Source organism: Eulemur rufifrons, chromosome 30, assembly GCF_041146395.1.
Source record: "Eulemur rufifrons isolate Redbay chromosome 30, OSU_ERuf_1, whole genome shotgun sequence".
Taxonomy (NCBI): domain Eukaryota; kingdom Metazoa; phylum Chordata; class Mammalia; order Primates; family Lemuridae; genus Eulemur; species Eulemur rufifrons.
The window spans coordinates 95,930,914-95,952,272 of NC_091012.1; the positions used below are offsets into that span (position 1 = coordinate 95,930,914).

The 21,359-nt window shown below is 43.1% G+C and overlaps 2 pseudogenes; both read right to left on the reverse strand.

The window, feature by feature from the left end:
• Positions 1-820: 820 nt before the first annotated feature.
• On the reverse strand, positions 821-8,125 carry LOC138378524 (zinc finger and BTB domain-containing protein 44-like; annotated as a pseudogene).
• Positions 8,126-8,363: 238 nt separating this feature from the next.
• LOC138378980 (thymidylate synthase pseudogene) lies at positions 8,364-14,822 on the reverse strand (annotated as a pseudogene).
• Positions 14,823-21,359: the final 6,537 nt, after the last annotated feature.

A 21,359-nucleotide genomic window follows, 5' to 3' on the forward strand; every position in this document is an offset into this window, starting at 1 on the left:
AATTATTTTTCACAGGGCGGTATAGTTTTTGCCTTTTGAAGCCATTATGATATATATTTCTTTTTGTTATTATTTGCCTTGTCTGTTGTTTTCCATCCTTTTGCTTTCAATCTTTCTCGGTCCTTATGTTTTTAATGTCTCTCGTAAACTGCAAGTACCTAGTTTTTGTTTTATTTTTTTATTATAATTTTTTTAAGGTTAATATCAGAGATGCTTTAATGGTGCCAGATGAAAAGTGTACCCAAGTCTGGAGTTATAAACTACAAAGTTTCATATTTTCAGCTACAGAAAAGGTGATATTCATTAATTTAAGGTTTTTAGTTTTTCTCAGTCTTAGCAATTTTCCCAAAGCAGATTTATGAGTTGTAGATGATCATTTTATAGCCTCTTCTCATCTTTGACATTATTGCTTACATTCTGCAAAAACTATTGTAACTGCTTTTAATAAACTTAGCAATGTCTGAAACTATTTTGGAACGTACGATGTATCGCTGTCATATGGGATTTTGTAAACAATCTTACTTGGGTTAAGAATGTAGCCTCAACAGGGAATTCTTTATTTTGTCCAAAACAGCACAATAAAAACACCCCCAACAATACATAAACCTATATATAAAATATAGAATATCTCCAATATTTTTCCTTTATATGGTAGCATACCAGTATATGCAAGAAAATATACTGGTGACGGGGTAAGGGGAAAACTGACTTGGGCAATGACATAATAATCAGGCATTAACATTCAAAGACCAGGTAAACATCAGTTTTAGTCAGAAAAGCAGTAATTAAAAAGTTCCTATGAAGCTGAGATTTACATACTTCATTCTCCATTCCTGGTCATTTCATCTACAGCCTGACTATTCTCAATCATCCTTCTTGGCCTGTGGAGTGGTACTATAAAGCCACAGGGGATGGCTCTCTCAATACCAAATTTTCACCATGAAAAATCATAACAGAAATCACAAAGTTTAAAAGAGTATCCTGTATTTCAGAAGTATTTGCCCTAATAATTTTTAAGAAAGTTTACCATAAATACTTTCCAAAACAATAGGCTCAACAAAACATTGTACAACATCCTGTATATATTCATAAATATCTACTCAGGCCATTTGTAAATTCTGTTTAATCTGTTTCTCGGGTACCCTTTGATCTCAGGAAGGTCAATGATCATGTGATTTCTTTTCTACCTAATGATCTGTTGCTAGCCTACTTTTAACAATGGAAGAAGAAACCTGTATGTGTTTTAAAGTCAACTGGTTCTCCTTACGTCTCATAGTTTCTATTATGTTTCAATGGTATGTTACTGTGTACTTACAGAAGCAATCTCTCAGTTAGGAAAATTAAACATCAGTTGCAGGGCTTATAAAGTAAAAAGGGAAACTCTTTCCCAAACCCTTTTTTTGTTTAAAAATTTAAATTAAATGTACAAGACCAAGCACAGGCACTTTCCAAAAACCAAAAATGAAGCCAAACCACAAAGTTACTCAATAGTTATAGAAGACAGCTCTGATTTTGGGGGGTCATCTCTGGTGGCCCCAGCCAAGCACTGGTCTTTGGCTGCTCTGGCATTTCTTCCTCCTTCTCTGCCAGTCCACCTAGAGACCCCAGGGGGAGAGTGCTTACGCAATTCTCGGTGGAGGAGACCTTCGAATTTACAGGCTTTTGAACAGAGCAGTTGCTTTCAAACCCGTGTTCTCCAAGATCATACTGAACAAGGGTCTCTTCTTGCTCCTGGTTTAAGTAGTCCAGTACTAGGAAATCACTTCATGCTTTGGGCAATGCATCTTTAGTGAGTAAGCCCCGGTGAACTTTTTCCCACAGCGGGCACACTGAAATCGTTTAATTCCTGAGTGGATCAGCATGTGCTGTTTGAGATTCTGGATACCGGTGAATCGCACCCCACAGGTCGGACACTGAAAAGGTCTGTCTGGACCATTTGGACTTGGTCGTTCTGTACTGCCGGTAGAAGGAACAATGTAGAGTTGGAGGGGATGCTGAACATTTTCCAATCGATCATCATTATCTGCATGAGCTAGATGTGCTAGAAGTGCTTTGAAGTGTAGGTAATCCCTCGGTAAGGTCTTCGTCTACTGAGCCTATAGAGGGAGACTGTGGACTAATCAGAAGGTCCTCTTGGACTTGTTCACTTCCTGGCACTGTCTGCTGATCACTCAGGGAACTCTGAGACGCACTGACAGGCTTGGACACTTCCTCATGGACCTCCTCATCACTTAACCTTTCTACTTTGACTCAGACATCTTCTTCTGTACCCAGAGGCAAGGTAGTTTTTGTGCTTTCACAAGTCACGTAATCAGCAATTCTTCTACCTGTCTCAGACGGGCCAGGTAATTCTAAAGTCCAGGTATTTTCTGCCTACTTAACCTTCTCAGGTTGAATCCTTCGATCAATTCCAACAGGAAAAGTCCAGGGGAAAGCTAAAGAAGAGTCAACTGGCTGATTCCTATTTTCTGAGTAGGAAGCTGAAGAATTCAATACCTGGGGTGAACTTGTTTGTGTGCTACACTTCACAGGACTTTCAGGAGACATAACAGTGTTGCTTTTGCGCTTTCTCTGGGATTCTCGGCAGACAGGAATGGTTCTTTCTACCACACTGCACTCTGAAGACACTGGAGAAATGCTTCCATCTTGAGAAGGAAAACTGCAGTTAGAATTATTTTCTTGTCCAGCGTCTAGACCCTTTTCTGGTTGGCTGTTGGGTGTATTCCATAAAATGCTTGATTTCATGAATTCTGAGCAGGTGCTAGCAACACTAAACATTTGCATATAGCTGGCTGCAGGTAGAACATCAATAATAATTTCTGTGTTAATTGACAAAGTGGCCGCGTAGGCCTATTCTAGGAGGGGTATAAAGCCAGTCACGGTAACATGATGCAGATCCAACACATTCTTGCTCTCATCCCCAGTAAGAACCGGTTTCCCTCAGCCCCAGGAACAGATAGGCAGAGTCACCAAGGCTGCAACAGACAAAGGAGTTTATTTTCTAGCCCGGGCTAGGGTCCAAGGCTCAGAGCACCAGCGCAGTGGTCTCTCCACGAGCCCGGACCCCGCCCTGGGGTGGAAACTAAGCTTTTATACTTATCAATAGGTTACATGTATCGGGCACACCCCCCCCACCCCCCTTTTAGTTCATTTGCTCTTTCAAAAGTGGCTGATAGTGTTGGCTCCTGATTGGCCAGTTTCCAAGCCAGGGCTCTGGCTCCTGATTGGCCGGTTTCCAAGCCGGGGCTTTGGCTGCTGATTGGCCAGTTTCCAAGCCAGGGCTTTGGCTCCTGATTGGCCAGTTTCTAAGCTGGGGCTTTCAGTTGTTACTAGCGGCATTCCGGGGAGGGGGAGGGCCTGCGTTGGGGAAACCGAAATTTAGGCCTTTCCTAGGAGGTCCAGTCTGTCATGGAGTTACTCCTGTTTTCCTTCCTGCTCTACATTTCCCCCCCCCCCTTTTTTTTTTCTTGTTGCTAGTACTCTTGCTCGGACATGGGGCCTCGTGTTTCCCCTTTTTGTAATCCAGAGTCATAGCTCAGCTTCTGGTACTGTTGTCGCAGTACCATCAGTTGTACCATGTTGACTCGTTCTTTTACAAAGGTAATTAATCTATTTAGAATATACGGTCAGAAAGTGAGGATGAGCAAAAGCACAATTAGGGGTCCTAATAAAGTTGAAAGCAAAGTAGTCAGCCAAGGGGAGCTATTGAACCATGACTCAAACCACCCTTCTATTTGTTCACGCTCTCGCCTCCGTTTAGCCAGTCCTTCTCTGACTTTAGCCATGGATTCTCTTACTACCCCGGTATGGTCAGCGTAGAAGCAGCACTCTTCCCCTAGGGCAGCGCATAGCCCTCCCTGTTGGAGGAGTAGTAGGTCTAGTCCCCTCCGGTTCTGCAGCACTACCTCAGACAGTGAGGTCAGTGACTTTTCTAAATGGGAGATGGATTCTTCGATCCTGGATATGTCTTCATCTACAGCGGCCCTCAGGCTATTGAACCCCCTGTGCTGCACCGCTAAGGATGAGATACCTGTCCCTGTTCCTATTGCACCCAGACCGAAAAGGGTGGCTAAGGTTATTGCTGTAAAAGGCTCTCTTTTTGTAGTTAACCTGGCACCTCCTGTGCCTTTTTCCCATGCATCATATATTATATTTTCTTGGTGGTAGATAACCTTAGGGAATACTAGTACCATGATGCAGACTTCCTCTAACTCATTAAAGACAGACAGGCTAAGGCATGGGGTCAAGCCTGTTTTAGAACAAACCCACCATCCATTGAGCGCTGGAATCACCCATTTTGTTCCTCCATTCCAGTTTATAGATGGGTGGACTATAGCACAAAGTTGTGCATGGCTAGGGGGCACCTTCCCTACACGGGTTCCATTTCCAGTGACTGCCTGAAGTTTAGCCCCGGGCCCTTGCGGTCCCACGTGCAGGACCTGGGGGCCTCCTCTCCCGTGCGGTTGAAGGGGGCATCTATTCCTACTGCTTCATAGAAAGGGGGTCTGATGTCATAGCGAAACCAACAGGCTTTTGTAGCATTGGGATCGGAGCGGTTTAATGCCTCATATGCTTCTGTCAGCATTTTCCATAAGGGATCTCCTGACCCCTTTGTCCTGGGGGTTATTTGTGTTTCTATCTCTGCCACCGGGGTCTTTAAGAGTGAGGGTGGAGCAACAGTTGGGCGTGGGCTATTTTGTTTATCTCCCAGCACCCCCAAAATGTCAGAACCGGTTCCCCCCAGCACTGGATTGGGCCCTACAGTGCCCGAGATGGGAGAAGCCCTCAGTTTGAATTGTATTACAGTGCCTTGCCACCCCTCCCAGCGGCGATCATAGAGAGTTACTCCCCAGTATAGTCCCGAGACCCACCGTCTGTCTTTTTTTCCTTCCTCTGTGAACCTTACACGTATCAGGTTACAGTCAGAGGTATACCTGGTTCGTGAGCATGGCCGGACATAAGACATCTCAATGAAAAGAGGTCGGACCTGCCATTTCCACTCTCCGTCATTGGTGGTCACACACTTCCAGGCTGCACAGTAGAGAGACTCGATCCCCCCACACGCGCGCCTCATTTCCCCTGTTCTAAATCCTGGACATGCAAAAAAACCATTCCTACTTAACTCTATCCGGGCCTGGCGTTGGGTATACTGATATTCATAGCCCAATCCCTGCTGCTTAGGGTCCTACTGCAGATTATCCATGCCTGGCAATTGTTCTAAGTTGAAGTACAGGTCCGGCCACCAAGTGTTTAGTGGGGCCGTTCCTGAAGTCCTACTATAAACTTCATGAGTTTCTAAGTTAGTGATTTCCCAGGTGAGGTTATAGGGCATGTGGGGATTTGGGTCAGTCATTGCTTTTCCCATAAGGGTTATGAATATAGCAGTCACCACAAGCATTTTTATTCCGTATTGTCTTTATCCTGAGTCCCGCGGCGGTCTGGTTATTACGCGAGTCAGTCTGGTCTTTAGTGGATTCTCTGGATCCGCTGAGGCCCTCCACTGAACTTGCTGCTGCTCCCACTTGTCCTCGTTGGCAGGTCTTACGTGGGAGTGGTGTACCCAAGTCGCCACTCTGTCAACCTTTAGGGCAGTGGGGGTAACAAGAATAGTCTGAAAAGGTCCCTTCCACCTGGGCTCCAGGGTCTTGCTATTATGCCGTTTTACCCATACCCAATCTCCTGGCTGGTAAGGGTGCCCGTTAGCCTTTTCCCCTGCCAGTCGGGTGACTTGATAAATGGCTCGAAGGGCAGGCCAGATCTGGCTCTGAACCCTTTGCAGGGCCTGCACAGCCTGTAGTACTTCTATAGGGTGTTCAGGCAGGGTCTCAGGTTTCATTTTTGGAATTACCGGTGGAGGAGCACCGTATACTATCTCAAAGGGAGTTAGGCCTAAATGGTAGGGGGTATTCTGGGCTCGGAACAGGGTGAAGGGAAGGAGCGTCACCCAGTCCCCGCCAGTCTCCAGAACCAATTTAGTCAAAGTCTCCTTTAGAGTTCTGTTCATTCTCTCTACCTGCCCTGAGCTCTTGGGATTATATGCACAATGTAGTTTCCAATCTGCCCCCAGAGCCCGGGTGAGTCCCTGACTAACTTGACTTGTGAAGGCTGGGCCGTTGTCAGACCCTATGCTCTCCGGCAGCCCGTATCTGGGAACTATTTCTTCCAGCATTTTCTTGGCTACTATTAAAGCAGTTTCTCTTTTAGTAGGAAAAGCCTCTACCCACCCTGAGAAGGTGTCTACCATAACCAGCAAGTACTTGTACCTATATTTCCCTGGCCTTACCTCCGTGAAATCTATTTCCCAAAACAATCCTGGCCGTCTCCCCCGTTCCCTGGTACCTGCATGGGTCCCTCTGATCTTCCCCGGCTGCATGACCTGGCAGACACGACAGTCCTTGACAATGCTTTCTGCTGTCTTTCCTTGTGATTTGAACCTGAGTTGTGCAGTGTCCAGCAGCTGCAACATCTTTTTCTTGCCGAGATGCGTTGTCTGGTGCAAGTGTCTCAGCAGATGGTTCCCCAAGGCTTCAGGAACTACTAGGCGATGCTCTCTGTCTTGGAACCAACCGTCCTTACCCTGCGTTGTCTGCGGTTTTTCTCTGGCCCAGTCCATGTCCATACTGGAATAGTCCGGTTGAGGGGGTATCTCTCCCATTCCTGGGGGCGGTAGGCTCAAGTGTAGGACATCTGTTGGCGTAGGTCCTTCCGCAGCCCTCTTGGCCTCGGCATTTGCAGCCCAGTTGCCTTGAGCTTCTAGGGAGTCCCCCTTTTGGTGTCCCGGAGTGTGGACTACAGCCACTGCCTTTGGTAACAGGATAGCTTCTAGCAATTGAAGTATTTCAGGCTTATGTTTGATTTCTTTGCCCTCTGCCGTGATGAAGCCCCTTTCTTTATAGAGGGCTCCATGTATGTGCACTGTCCCAAAGGCGTAGCGGCTGTCAGTATATACCATCAGCCTCTTCCCGTGGGCCCGGCGAAGGGCTTCCGTGAATGCAATCAGCTCAGCCTTCTGGGCGGACGTCCCCTGTGGAAGGCGTGCAGCCCAGATAAGGTTGCCTTGTCCATCTACTATGGCTGCTCCTGCGTACCTGTGTCCCTCCCTGACGAAGCTACTCCCGTCCGTAAACCAGGTCAGGTCGCTGTTCGCAAGAGGGCGGTCCTGCAGGTCCTTCCGGGCCATCTGGGTCTCCGCCAGGATCTCAAGGCAGCTATGCTCAGGCGTTGCCGGTCCAGGATCTGGCAGGAGCGTGGCTGGATTCAGGATGGCAGGAGCTTGAAACTCGATACAGGGAGTATCTAACAGAAGCCCCTGATAGTGAGTCAACCTCGCATTTGTAATCCATCGCCCTGGTGGCTGCTTCAGGATCCCCTCTATGGCATGAGGGGTGGTAATTCGCAGATGCTGACCCAGGGTGAGCTTGTTGGCGTCTTTGACCAGCAAAGCTGCAGCTGCGATGATACGCAAGCACGCCGGCCACCCTGCCGCTACGGGGTCAAGTTTCTTGGACAGATATGCTACCAGCCACCTCCACGGTCCCAGCATCTGTGTGAGCACCCCCTTGGCTATTTCCTTTTTCTCATCCACAAAGAGGTGGAACTCCTTCGTGGGGTCAGGGAGGGCTAGGGCCGGGGCCTCTAGCATGGCTGTTCTCAAGGCTTGGAAGGCGCTCTCCATTTGCCTAGTCCATTCCCAAGCCTGACCTGCCTTACATCCTTCATATAAGGGTCGAGCCTTTTCTGCAAACCCTGGGATCCAGAGGTGGCAGTACCCCACTGATCCCAAGAACTCCCTTACTTCTCGACATGAGGTCGGAGTGGGTATTCTTAACACAGTCTGTTTCATTGCCTCAGTTAGCCATCTTTGTCCTCCCTTTATTTTATATCCTAGATAGATGACTTCTTCCTTGCAGATCTGGGCCTGCTCTACACCCCTGCTTGGCTTACAAGTTTGGTGCTAAAGAAATCACTACAAGCTGCTAGTACTACTTTATGTGCCCCAAAGATTTTTGTCCTGGACACCAATAGTGATATCACAAAAATGTCCATCATTTCGCAGCATATTTAGGTTTGGAAGCATTTCCTGGCTGTGGGAGGAGGAGCTATGAGTAAATGTTTTCACACCCATCTTTTCCTTCCTCTTCTACACATGCTCTTCAAGGATGCAAATGAATCAGAAATGTCCTGCGGGCGGCAGTGCCTGGGCCCGGAGACCTGCTGCTCCTCCTGCTCCTCCCCGCCAGGCAGAAGCAGCGAGGTGGTGGCGGCAGCGACAGCCCGTGGTGGGTTGGGGAGGGGCAGAGCGCATGGCTGGCTCCCTCTCCTCCCCCGGGAGGCTCAGGGGACCCTATCTCGGGCCACCGCGCCTAGGCCCGTGAGCAGCCTGTGGCTGGGGCATGGCGGCACTGCCCACCGGCGTGCCTGTGAGGTGGGAAAGTGCAAAGCGGCGGGGAGGACGGCACCGCACCCTCTGCCCCGCCCTGGCGCTCGGAGGGGCCTGAGGGGAAGAGCCGGGGGGCCCGCGACCGTTGGCCCAGGGCAGGCAGCGATTTGGGGAGCGCGGCGACAGCTCGGGTTTTCCCGGCAGGGCGGGCTGGGGAAGGGGATGAGGAGTGAGGGGAGGGGTGGGGGAGGTTGGGAGGGAGCCGCCGCCGCCGTTGATGCCTGTTTTATTCCTTATTCCAAGCTACCATTCTCTAACTTTTAACTAGTGAGTTTAGCCTATCGACATTGACTATAATCATAGTCAATGATATAGTTGAATTTATTTCCGTTATTGTATTTTGATCTTTCTATATATCATGCTTTTTCCATGTTTCTGTTCCCCCTTCTTTCCTATGTTCTATTATATTGAATTTTAAAATTCTATTTTTCTCTCTATTGGTTTGAGAGGTTAATAACCTACTTTTAATTGTTAATGATTATGCTTGAAATTCTACATGCATAAATAACAAAATCTAAATGTAATCAATACCATGTTCTGTTTTATGTACTTTTGTTGTCTACTATTTTTATTCCCTTGTGAAACTGACACTATTTTTTAACAGCTTTATTAAGTTGTAATTGATATCTAATAAATTGCACGTTTAAAGTGTACAATTAGATAACTTTTGACATATGTGGATAGACATAAAACCATCATCACAGTCAAGAAAATGAACATGTCCCTCACTCCCAAATGTTTCTTTGTGTTCCTTTGCAATGCCTCCCACCCACCCTCAGGCAACCACTGACATGCTTTCTGTCAGTATACATCGCTTTGAATTTTCTAGAGATTTATATAATGTAACCATACAGTATATATTTTTGTTTATCTGGATTTTTTTTCATTCAGTAGAATTATAATTATTTTGATATTCATCCATGCTGTTGAGCATGTCAGTGGTTCATTCCTTTATACTGCTGGGTAGTGTTGCACTGTATGGATACACCAAAATATGTTTATGCCTTCATTCATTAATGGACATCTAGGTTGTTTCCAGTTTTGTGTTATTACAAATAAACCTGCTATGAGCATTCATGTACAAGTCTTGTGTGGACATATGCTTTCCTTTCTCTTGGGTAAATATCTGGGATCGGAAAGGACAGATCATGTGATAAATACATGTTTAACTGTTTAAGAAACTGCCAAACATTTCCTTTTCCTAAGGAAAATTCACGAATGTTCTGGGAAAAATTTTCAAAGGGATATGAAGGAAATACTTTAAAGAGTAGTGATCAAGTACTAAATATTTTTATTTCAAACTGCTCACCTAAGATTGATTCTCTCAGACTTTAAAATTCATTAAAATACTGAATATTTAAGTGTCACTGCACAAATGGAGGTATGATGATCATATTTTGGCTACCTGTGTTCATATTTTTTCCCTTGAGCTTATTTTGTTACCAATTCATATCTTGTGTGCAATTATTTTGCAAGGTATTTGGTCAACATTCCATAGAATATGTTCTGAGGAGGAACTTTGATGAGACAGTTTATTATAAATGTCACCTAAAAGATATGATTCTATCTGTACTAATTGTACCTTATTGGTTGTTCTTATCCCTGGAAACTGGAGCCTTTGATGAACAAAAGTAATACTGAAATAAGAATTGGTTTTATATTGTGTCATTTAGACACTTTCAAGTACCAAGTGGTAATACTAACTTGGACTGAGGCAGAAACACCTATTATATGGCTTGAAATGATTTCAGCCTTGCAGGCCTGACGGTACAGTGAAGAATATGATCACTATACATATATAAACATCTTTAAATGGCCTTTTCTCTAACACATATTCTTTTAAAATACTTTACTATATTTACTGTCATAAATTGTTCATATTTCTTAATGAAACAACTTGTCACATGAAAACAAATAAATTTATCTTTAAAAGGAAAAACAGAAAGGAGACTTTTACAAAGGCATTATCTGCCCTACACTGTGTAAATGCAGCATGCCGCTAATGAGGGCTCCTTGAGGCTCCACTTACCAGGAGATACTTGTAAGTGGAGCAAGGTACCCCACAGATAAAAACATCATTAATGAAAAATTTTACATGTTTTTCTGCCAAAGCTTCAAAATCTGGTGTGTATTTTACATTTACACACATTGCAATTTAGATAAGCCTAATTTCAAGTGCTCAGTAGTCACCTGTACCTTGTATCTACTGTACTAGGCAGCATAAGTCTGGGCCAACCCTGATCCAATGTTTGAAACCCTCCTGCAGCATCCCTGCCAACACATCCATCCATTCATCCAATATACACCATGTCAGGTAATGACCATGTAATTAGTGAAAATGTTAAGAAAGAGGAAAAAGAGGCTTCCTAGATAAAATTCTATTAGAGATAAGAGAAGGAAAAACACAAACTACGGTAAAATGATCTAAATGCTATGAGTTTGTTCATTCAAATTTGTATTGCACCCCATTATGTATCAAGTACTGTTCTAGACATAACAGTGCAGAAAATACACAAAAACCCTATGAGGAGTTTATATTCTACTGGGAAAAACAGATAATTTGAGCCATGAGATGATAAGTACTATGAAGACAAAAAAAGCAGTGTAAAAGGCGTGAGAGAGTGATTGGAGAAACTATTTTAAATAGGGAGGTGAAAGGCAGCCAATCTGGAGAGAGGATATCTGCGTAGAGACGCAAGGAAGTGAGGGAGTGAGCCCATGTCAAAAACTGAAGGAAGTATTTCAGGAAGAAAGAACAATCTATTTAAAGTCCTTGAGGCAGGAGCATGCTTGGTCTGGTGAGGTGCCACCAGCCCAGTGTGGTTGCAGCCTCCCAGGACAGTGCCCCATTCCCTCACCTCCTGTGGCATCCTCAATTATAGTGGTTAGGCAGCAAGTGCTACCTCCCAGGGTGGAGCAGCAAAGCAGACCTAAAACTCTTGCCACCCTCCTTCTGGGTGCTCTCTTTCTGATTAAACTGCATTAACTGTTTTCTTGGTTGTTTTGGCAGCCTTCCCACTCTGCTGAGTCACATTGAGCTCCTAGTTAGCTAAACCCCCTAAGGCTTTTTCACTGGCTGCTGTTAAAAAAAAAAGAGCTTGAAATAGTGGTGGGGCAATGAGCCAGAGAAAAAATAAAATGTGGAAGTGGCTTCATCAGAGTCCTCATCTTGGACAGAGCCTCAATGTGGCATGTTACAGATCCCTGGAGGGAAAGAGAAGGACGTAAGATGGAGGGTGAGGAAGGGGAATCTTTAAGATAGTTGAGCCTTCTACATTATTCTTTTAGGCCTGGATCTCCCAAATTAAGAGACAAAAATAAAACTGAGGAATAATGGCCTTGTCAGTTAATTAGAGGGGCCCAGGTACATCATTAAAGGACAAGCTAAAGCACCCAGATGCCCCACTGAACAAAAATCTTAATTGGGCCTATGACTGACTGAGGCCCAGGCCAGCAGGCTGGGAAGGGAAGGGGAGCCCAGGTAGTGGCCACCCAGCAAAAATCCTGCCCTTTCCAGACAGAGAGAAGCACTTCACTGCTGGACAAGGCAATGGCCCTAGCCTGTTGCTATGGTGAAGTCTTTCCCCAAATACTAAATGTGCCTTGTATAAATAAGCTTGAACTGAACCTGAAGAGAAAACCATGGCTGTCCTATTCCCGGAAGGCATGAGGGAAGGCCATCCTAGAAGGGATCAGGGCCAGAACAGGGAAGCTTAAATCTTGCTGGAAGGACCTGTCTTTCTCTCCATCCACCCTGTGAACCCATGGTGTTTTGAGCGCTAACACTGGCATTCAGAAGCTAGTCTTAATCTTCCTCTGCCACCTTGGTGCCCACTTTTCCTCTCTTGTACACTGCAGTCCAGCCACATTGAACTCCCCACAATTTTCAGGACATGCCTCACAATTTCCCCCATAGTGTCCTCCCCCCTCCGTTTCCTAACAATCTCAATCCCACATCCTATCCATTTTATCTAAGCCCAGACACCAGGCCCCTTCCTCTAAGGGTATTCCCTATTCCCCAAGTTTGAATGTGTTCCCTCATGCCTTGGAATCCCTCATCTTGCTCTTTGCACTTCTCCCATGACACTTAACGCTTTCAACTTTTAGTCCTTACTATGCATGTACGTATCTTGTCTCCCTTATCAGCCTCCAAGCTCCCCAAGAGATTACTACTTTGCTGTAACTCCCATTACCAGGCATTTGTGCTGGGAAGTTCTCAATTAATACACAACTTGCTGGATGATTAAATCCGTGACAGACATAACAAATGAATGGATGAAGGAATGATTTTCCAGGTAAGCTTCTTCCTTGATTTCCCCACAGTTTCAATGAGTGGGGACTGAGGGGAAGTTGGTAATGATTCCCCTTAGTCCCTCTCCCCCCCTACTCCCCAGCAGCAGTCACTAATCCTCTGCTTTTAGGCAACAGGAGGTCTTACTCTGGGAAATCTTTAACTCTGGCTTTGAGGCTTTATGTAATTATATTTCCTGCATATGGTGAGCTCCTGCCAAGTCAATGGTGGACACAATTAATGGTGTAGGAGTTGAGTTGAAAAACTGCCTTTGGGTGCTGTCCTTGCTCATTACTCCACTGAATGTGCATGCTCTCTGATAATTAAGAGTGCTACAAGCTGCATATTCATTTATTCATATGTTTGTTTTCTTGTCAGATTGATTATCCAAAGTCTATATTCCCCTTCTTTCTTGTATTCAGATCCACATTTCTAACTGCTGACTGGACAGCGCCACCTGGCTGAGTCCTAAGCTCTTCTTGTTTTATTTTATTTTTGCAGAACACTTCTTTATTGTAACACTATATAAAACAAATTTAGTTTTCACACTACGAATAATAGATGGTGTTATTCAGCTCACTCAGATTTGAAGGAATAAGTTATAGAATTATTGAAATTCACCGACCTTCATAAAATATGGGATTGAAATGCATGTACATGTTTTTATTAAGAGCATATAAATCTTCATTCTCCTCACTTTATTCATAATCTCAGCATTTTCATACACCCTCAGTGAGTCAACCAAACCCAATGCCTTTATTACTAATGGAAATGGATCCTTTATATTTGCCAGTGGCAACATCCTTAAAAGTGAATATCCTTAAAAGTTATTATAATAACTGACAGGTCACTGACAGATTTTTGACCAAGTTCCTTTTTCCTTTAGCGCAAAAAGAGCTTTCACCTGGGCATCCAGCCCAAACTCTAAAGACTTACAATATTCTGTAAACTCCTTTGAAAGCACTCTCAACAGCCATTTCCATTTTAATACTTGGATATGGATTATAGCCTTCAATCTTAAAGTTCTCGGCTTTGAAATCAATTGTCTCAACCTTGCAAAGGATTTTGAGCTTCAGGAAATGTCTTGGTTCTTGCTGAAGCTGAATCTTTAGTGGCCCAATGTGATTTAGGTAAATATGTGCCTTTCCCAAAGTACGTACAAAGTCACCAGGCTTTAGACCGATGATGTGCGCTATCATGTACATGAGCAGGGCGTAGCTGGCGATGTTGACCTGCACGCCCAGGCGGATGTCTCCTGACCGCTGGTACAAACAGCAGGACAGCTCATCGCTCACCACAGAGAACCGGCAGAGGGCATGGCATGGAGGCAGAGCCATCAGAGGAAGATCTTTTGTTTTCCAAGCACACGTGATGATTCTTCTGTCGTGAGGGTTGGTTTTGATGGCGTCAATCACTTTTTGCAGTTGGTGAACTCCTTGACCTGAATAATCTGAATCCATGTATTTGTATTCTGCCCCATCATGCCTGCACTGGAAGCCATAAACTGGGCCCAAGTCCCCTTCTCCTCTGGTGGAGAATCCCAGGCTATCCAAAAAGTCTCGCGATCTGTTGGCATCCCAGACTTTCACTCCCTTGGAAGACAGTGCTTTAGCGTTTGTGGATCCCTTGATAAATCACAGCAACTCCTCCAAAACACCCTTCCAGAACACACGTTTGGTTGTCAGCAGAGGAAGTTCATCTCTCAGGTTGTAGCGCGCCACAGCGCAGGATGTGCTTGATCTGCCCCAGGTACTGCAGCTCCCCGTGGGCGGCCTCAGCTCGGCGCCCAGCTCGTGCGCTGGGGGCGGCGACGGCGCGCGCAGGAGCTGGGAGCCGGCGGCGGGGACCGCGGGCGGTGGGGCAGGAGGACAAGGAGGGCGCAGAGGCACTCATCATCTCTCTGCTCTGTGTCCCTGTTCTCTTCCTTATGTGTGCCCTGCTCTGAGAACATCACCACTCTTCACCGCAAAAAACTTAGTTGTCCTTAATTACTCTATCCCTCTCTCCCTGCTGCCCCCACATTCAATTAGCTACCACAGCGTGTCAACGCTACTGCCTACCTACTTCTTCAACCTGTCTTCCTTTCTTCATCCCCACTGCCACCAGCCTAATTCAGGTCCTTATTATATTTCACCTGGACTAGTAAAATAATCTCCCAACGGGTGCCTCTGCCTCTCTGGTCCTTTGTCCCTCCCAAGTCCTCCTGCACGTTGTCACCAGACAACATGCAAATATGATCATGCCACTTCCTTGCTTAAAATGACTCTCTATTGCCTAAAGGATACAATCTAAACCCCTTCATCGGATACAGTCTCTGCACAATCTGGCTCCTGTCAACCCTTCCAACCTCATTTCCCACCACTTGCTAACTTATACCTGATGAGGTACTTTTAGTTCCTTAAGTACTTTATGAAGTTACATGTGCCCATGCTGTTTCCTCTGTTTGCAATGAATAGTCCCTTTTCTGTCCTTATCAGGTACATTTATACTTTAACACTTGGCTCTGTAAAGCCTTTACGGAGTCCCTCCTTAGGCACAGTTAGTTGCCCTATTCTCAGTAGTCCTACGTTCTGCTGACTTTATAGTTGCCCATTTTCATGTCTGATTGTGCAGCAAAAGCAGAAGCTTCACCTTGCTCACTTTTATCTCTTCACAACACACAGCCTAGCCCAGAGTAAACAGCTCGTAAATGTTTAAGTGAATGAACAAACTAATGAGTGAATAAATAAATGAAGGCATGAATGCAGTCTGTTGATGCAACATGGTATCTTTTGATTTAGAAGGTCTGACAGCATGTAGTGGTGTGTAGTAATCTGTGATGAAGGGGTTTAGATTTTATTCAGGACAATCAACTTAAAACAGTCTTATTTAATGCCATATGGCTTATAAAAATACCTGTTTTAATAGTTCTCCAAGTATACACACATACCACTTTAGAGAAGAAATGGAAAATGAATTGGAAGAAGAGAAAAAGAAAGTGAGAAGGCATATGCATCATGACTCTTTATGTTTATTTGAGGTGAGTTGATCATTAAACACCAGGATTTGTTACCACCTTAAAACTGAGTCCTCCCTCTTGCTGTCTGAATTTCTGGGACAGGGTTGGTGTTTTATGCCACTGCTATTGCTGTGGTGATACGAAAAGACGCAAGGTGCAAACTTTTTCTTTTTTTTTTTTTTTGCTTGTCCTTTTTAACCTCCTATTCAGAAAAGAAGAATTGCTAAGTGGAAAGCCAAGGAAATTTAGCCTCAAGAGGAATGAAAGAGAAAGAAAAGAAACATGTTGTTAGAATAGAGGATACTACAAATATTTTCAGCTACACCGTATAATTCCTAGAAGGTACAGAATGAAATTTTTTTACCATTAATTCTTTATTTTCACAAACATTTATGGAGTTCCTAATTTGTGTTCAGTTATATACTAAATGTTGTGGACAATGTATAAATGAATGTTGTGGTACTTGCCCTCCAAGGAGCTTGCAGTCTTTGAGGGATCCCAAACAGTAAATAAACTTGGTTGAGGGGGCAGGACACTGGTGAGGGAGAAGGAAGGCTGAGCACCAGTTTAGAAAGATATTAGCCATAGCAAAGATCTAAACTGGAAATACTGTAGTTAATGGTAGAACAAGACCCCTTTAAATCCCACTATAGGGGAAAGTGAATTGTTACAGATTTGATGTTAGAGTGTTCCTACGATAGAAGGAAAGAGGGAACATGTAATGACTTTCTACTTTTTGCCAGGTACTTTGTTAAGTATGTCATAGCTGTTATCTTTTAAAATATAAACTATTTAAAGTACGTAATACTACATTTGAGGAAACTGATGTTCAGAAAGGCTATGAGACTTGCCTAAGGTCCCATGGCATTAAACTTGAGAGCAAGGGCTGTGTCTTATTCATATTATAATAGTAAAAGTAGCTAATACTTGCTTATATCGCACTTACTATGTGCAGGCACTGTTCTAAGTGCTTTAAATGTTTTAAATCATTTAAGACTCACAACAATCCTGTGAAGTAGGTACAATCATTACACCATATTTCAAATGAGGAAACTGAAGCAAAGAGGTCATCTTTGTATACCCAGCACTTTGCCCAGAACCTGACACACTGTAGCCATCTAGGAAATGGCAGGTGGATGGTAAAACTGATACTGATTCCAAAGATGGAACATTTCAAGTCTTGTCCTGGTGATGCAGTGAGTGCTAGAGAGCTGTACCGGGCAAGGAAGAAGGAAAGACTGAAGAGCGGTCTGCACGAGTTTAATGAAGTCAACTTCTTCCGTGGAAGAAAAACAGAAGCAGAAAGTCTATCTCTCTCTCTCTCTCTTTCTCTCTCTCTCACACACACAGACACACACACACACACACACACACACACACACAGGTCCTTTAGGAGCGCAGGCTATCTTGAATAAGGAGAAGATGAATTAATGTCACATGTGCACTATGATTGAGAGTCCAGAATTTGATTTTATTTGATTTCTCTTGCACCTTAAAACTGTGGCTAGTGCATCTACTATCCAGGCATAAGTACTTTATAAAACTGTCTGCCTTTTCACTAGGTCACTCATCTTCCTTCTCATTACGTTTTCCAGCCTTGCTTTCTGCTCTCTAAGCCCTCTTGCCTCACCCTGAACTCTATTGTCACGACAGCACAGCTAGTTTACAATCTCCCTCCTACAGCCCTCAGAAACTTAGACATGTCTATGTTCTCTTTTTTAAAACAAACAAACGAACAAACAAACAAGACAAAAGAAACGTGCATGATGAAAATGATGTGCCACTTTAGACCAGATTATAGCCCTCTTTTCTATCTCACATAAACTAATGATCATACTTTCTCATTCATTCTATATTCATTTGGAGGCTAGTACTGATAGCACCCACTTATTAAATATCTTCAGTATGTCAGGAGAGGTATTAATGAACGTAATCACTTATCTAGGTAATAACCCTGTAAACTGTAGGTTGTTATCTCAGTTTTTGTTTTATTTTATTTTAGCTAATTTTGTTTTATTGTGGCAAGAACATTTATTTTATTGTGGTGAGAGGGTAAGATTGTAAGATCTACCATATTAACACATGTTCAAATGTACAATACTGTATTGTTAACTATAGGCACACTGTTGTACAGTAGACCTCTAGAACTTATGTGGCATAACTGAAATTTTATGCCAATTGATTAGCAACTCCTCATTTCCCCCTCCCCACAATCCCTGGTAACCACCCTTCTGCTCATTCCACTCTCTGATTCTATGAGTTTGACTACTTTAGATATCTCATATAAGTGGAATTATGCAGTATTTGTCCTTCAGTGCCGGGCTTATTTCATTTATCATGATGTCCTCAGGATTAATCATGGTGTAGCATATTGCAGGATTTCCATCATTTTTAAAGCTGAATAATATTTCATTGTATGTGTATGCCACATTTCTTCATTAATTCACCCACTGATGGACATTCAAGTTTCCACATCTTGCCTATGGTGAATAGTACTGAAATCAATGAACACAGGAGTGCTATTATCTCTTTGAGATCTTTATTTCAGCTCTATTGGATAAATACCCAGAAGTGGAATTGCTGAATCACACAGCAACTTTCAATTTTTCAGGAAATTTCATACTTTTTTTTCATATCAGCTGCCCACTTTGCATTTTCACCAAGACTGCACAAGGCTTCCAGTTTCTTCACATCCTACCCAACAATTGCTATTTTTTGTATTTTTTAACAATAGCTAATTGTAATAGGTGTGAAGTGATACCTCATTCTGGTTTTGATTTGCAGAACATTTTTATATACCTTTTGGCCATTTATATATATTCTTTGGAGAAATGTCTATCCAAGACTGTAGCCCATGTTTAAAATACGATATATATATATGTATATATATATATATAGATTTGAGGTGGTTTTTTTCCCTTTTTTTTTAATTTCAGCTTATTATGGAGGTACAAAAGTTCAGGTTACATACGTTGCCCATGTACCGCCCGTCCCCTCGAGTCAGAGCTCCAAGCATGCCCATTCCCCAGACAGTGCACATCACACTCATCATGTAGTTGTACCCCCATCCCCTACCCCCACCCCCCACTTCAGTCTGTTATCCAATTGGTATCATTCCCAAATGTGCATTTAATTGATGATCAGGGAAACCAATTTTCTGGTGAGTACATGTGATGCTTGTTTTTCCATTCTTGGGATACTTCTCTTAATATAATGGGTTCCAACTCTCTCCAGGAGAACCAAAGAGATGTCATATCCCCGTTATTTCTTATAGCTGAGTAATACTCCATGGTATACATATACCGCAATTTACTAATCCATTCATGAATTGATGGGCATTTGGGTTGTTTCCACATCTTTGCAATTGTGAATTGTGCTCCTATAAACATTCGGGTACAGGTGTCTTTGTCATAGAATGGCTTTTGTTCCTTTGGGTAGATGCCCAATAATGAAATTGCTGGATCGAATGGTAGGTCTACTTGAATCTGTTTAAGGTATCTCCATAATGCTTTCCACAGGGGTTGCACTAGTTTGCAGTCCCACCAGCAGTGTATGAGTGTTCCTGTCTCTCCACATCCACGCCGACATGTGTTGTTTTGGGACATTTTGATAAAGGCCATTCTCACTGGAGTTAAGTGATATCTCATTGTGGTTTTGATTTGCATTTCCCTGATGATTAGGGATGTTGAGCATTTTTTCATATGTTTGCTAGCCATTCTTATATCTTCTTTTGAAAAATTTCTATTCATAACGTTTGCCCACTTTTTGATAGGGCTGTTTGATTTTTTCTTGCTGATTTTCCTGAGTTTTAAATAGATTCCTGTTATCAGTCCTTTATCTGATGTGTAGTATGCGAAATTTTTTCCCATTCTGTAGGTGGTCTGTTTATTCTCGTGACTGTTTCTTTGGCTGTGCAGAAGCTTTTTGATTTAATCATGTCCCATTCATTTATTTTTGTTGTTGCTGTGATTGCCTTAGGGGCCTTCCTCATAAATTCTTTGCCTAGGCCAATGTCTGTAAGAGACTTTCCTATATTTTCTTCTAGAATTCTAATCATTTGACACCTAAGGTTTAAGTCTGTTATCCACCGTGATTTGATTTTTGTGAGAGGTGAAAGCTGTGGGTCCTGTTTCAGTCTTCTACATGTGGCTATCCAATTTTCCCAGCACCATTTATTGAATAGGGTTTCTTGCCCCCAGAGTATATTTTTGTCTGCTTTGTCAAAGATTAGATAGCTATATGAGGATGGTTTTATATTTGGATTTTCTGTTCTGTTCCACTGGTCTGTGTCCCTGCACTTGTGCCAGTACCAGGTGGTTTTAAGAACCACAGCCTTGTAGTATACTTTGATGTCTGGCAAATTAATACCTCTCATTTTGTTTTTATTGCTTAAAATTGCTTTTGCTATACGGGGTCTTGTCTGATTCCATACAAAGTGTATAATTATTTTTTCTATATCTGTGAAAAATTATCTTGGTAATTTAATAGGGATTGCATTGAATCTGTAGATCACTTTGGGTAGTATAGACATTTTAACAATGTTGATTCTTCCGATCCACGAGCATGGTATGGTTTTCCACCTATTTAGATGTTCTGCAATTTCCTTCCTCAGTGTTTCATAGTTCTCCCTATAGAGGTCCTTTACCTCTTTAGTTAAATATATTCCTAGATATTTTATTTTCTTTGTTGCTATTTTGAAGGGTATTGAGACTTTAATTTGGTTCTCCGATTGACTGTTATTGGCATATATGAATGCCTCTGATTTGTGTGTATTGATTTTGTAGCCTGAGACTCTACTGAATTCATTAATCAATTCCAGGAGTCTCTTGGTTGAATCCTTGGGGTTTTCCAGATATAACATCATATCATCAGCAAAGAGTGAGAGTTTGATCTCTTCTTTCCCTATTTGGACTCCCTTGATTCTACTCTCTTGCCTGACTGCTCTCGCGAGGACTTCCAATACTATGTTGAAAAGTAATGGGGACAGTGGGCAGCCTTGTCTGGTTCCAGTTCTAAGTGGGAATGCTTTCCATTTTCCCCCATTCAGTATGATGTTGGCTGTGGGTTTGTCATATATGGCTCGTATCATTTTTAGGTAGGTCCCATCTATGCCTATTTTGTTAAGCGTTCTTATCATAAAAGGATGTTGAATTTTGTCAAATGCTTTTTCTGCATCTATTGAGAGGATCATATGGTCTTTATTTTTGCTTCTATTTATGTGGTGAATTACATTTATAGATTTACGTATGTTGAACCACCCCTGCATCTCTGGGATGAAGCCCACTTGGTCGTGATGGGTTATTTTTTTGATAAGCACTTGGATACGATTTGCTAGGATTTTATTGAGAATTTTTGCATCTATATTCATAAGAGAAATTGGTCTGTAGCTTTCTTTTTTGTTGCATCCTTTTCTGGTTTTGGTGTCAATGTTATGTTGCCTTGGTAAAACGTGTTGGGGAGAATTTCATCTTTCTCGATATTGGAGAATAGTTTATGTAGGATGGCCACCAGTTCTTCTTTGTATGTGTGGTAAAATTCGGGTGTGAACCCATCTGGACCAGGGCTTTTCTTTTTGGGAAGGTTTTTTATTGCTGTTTCGATTTCAGTTCTGGATATTGGTGTATTCAGGA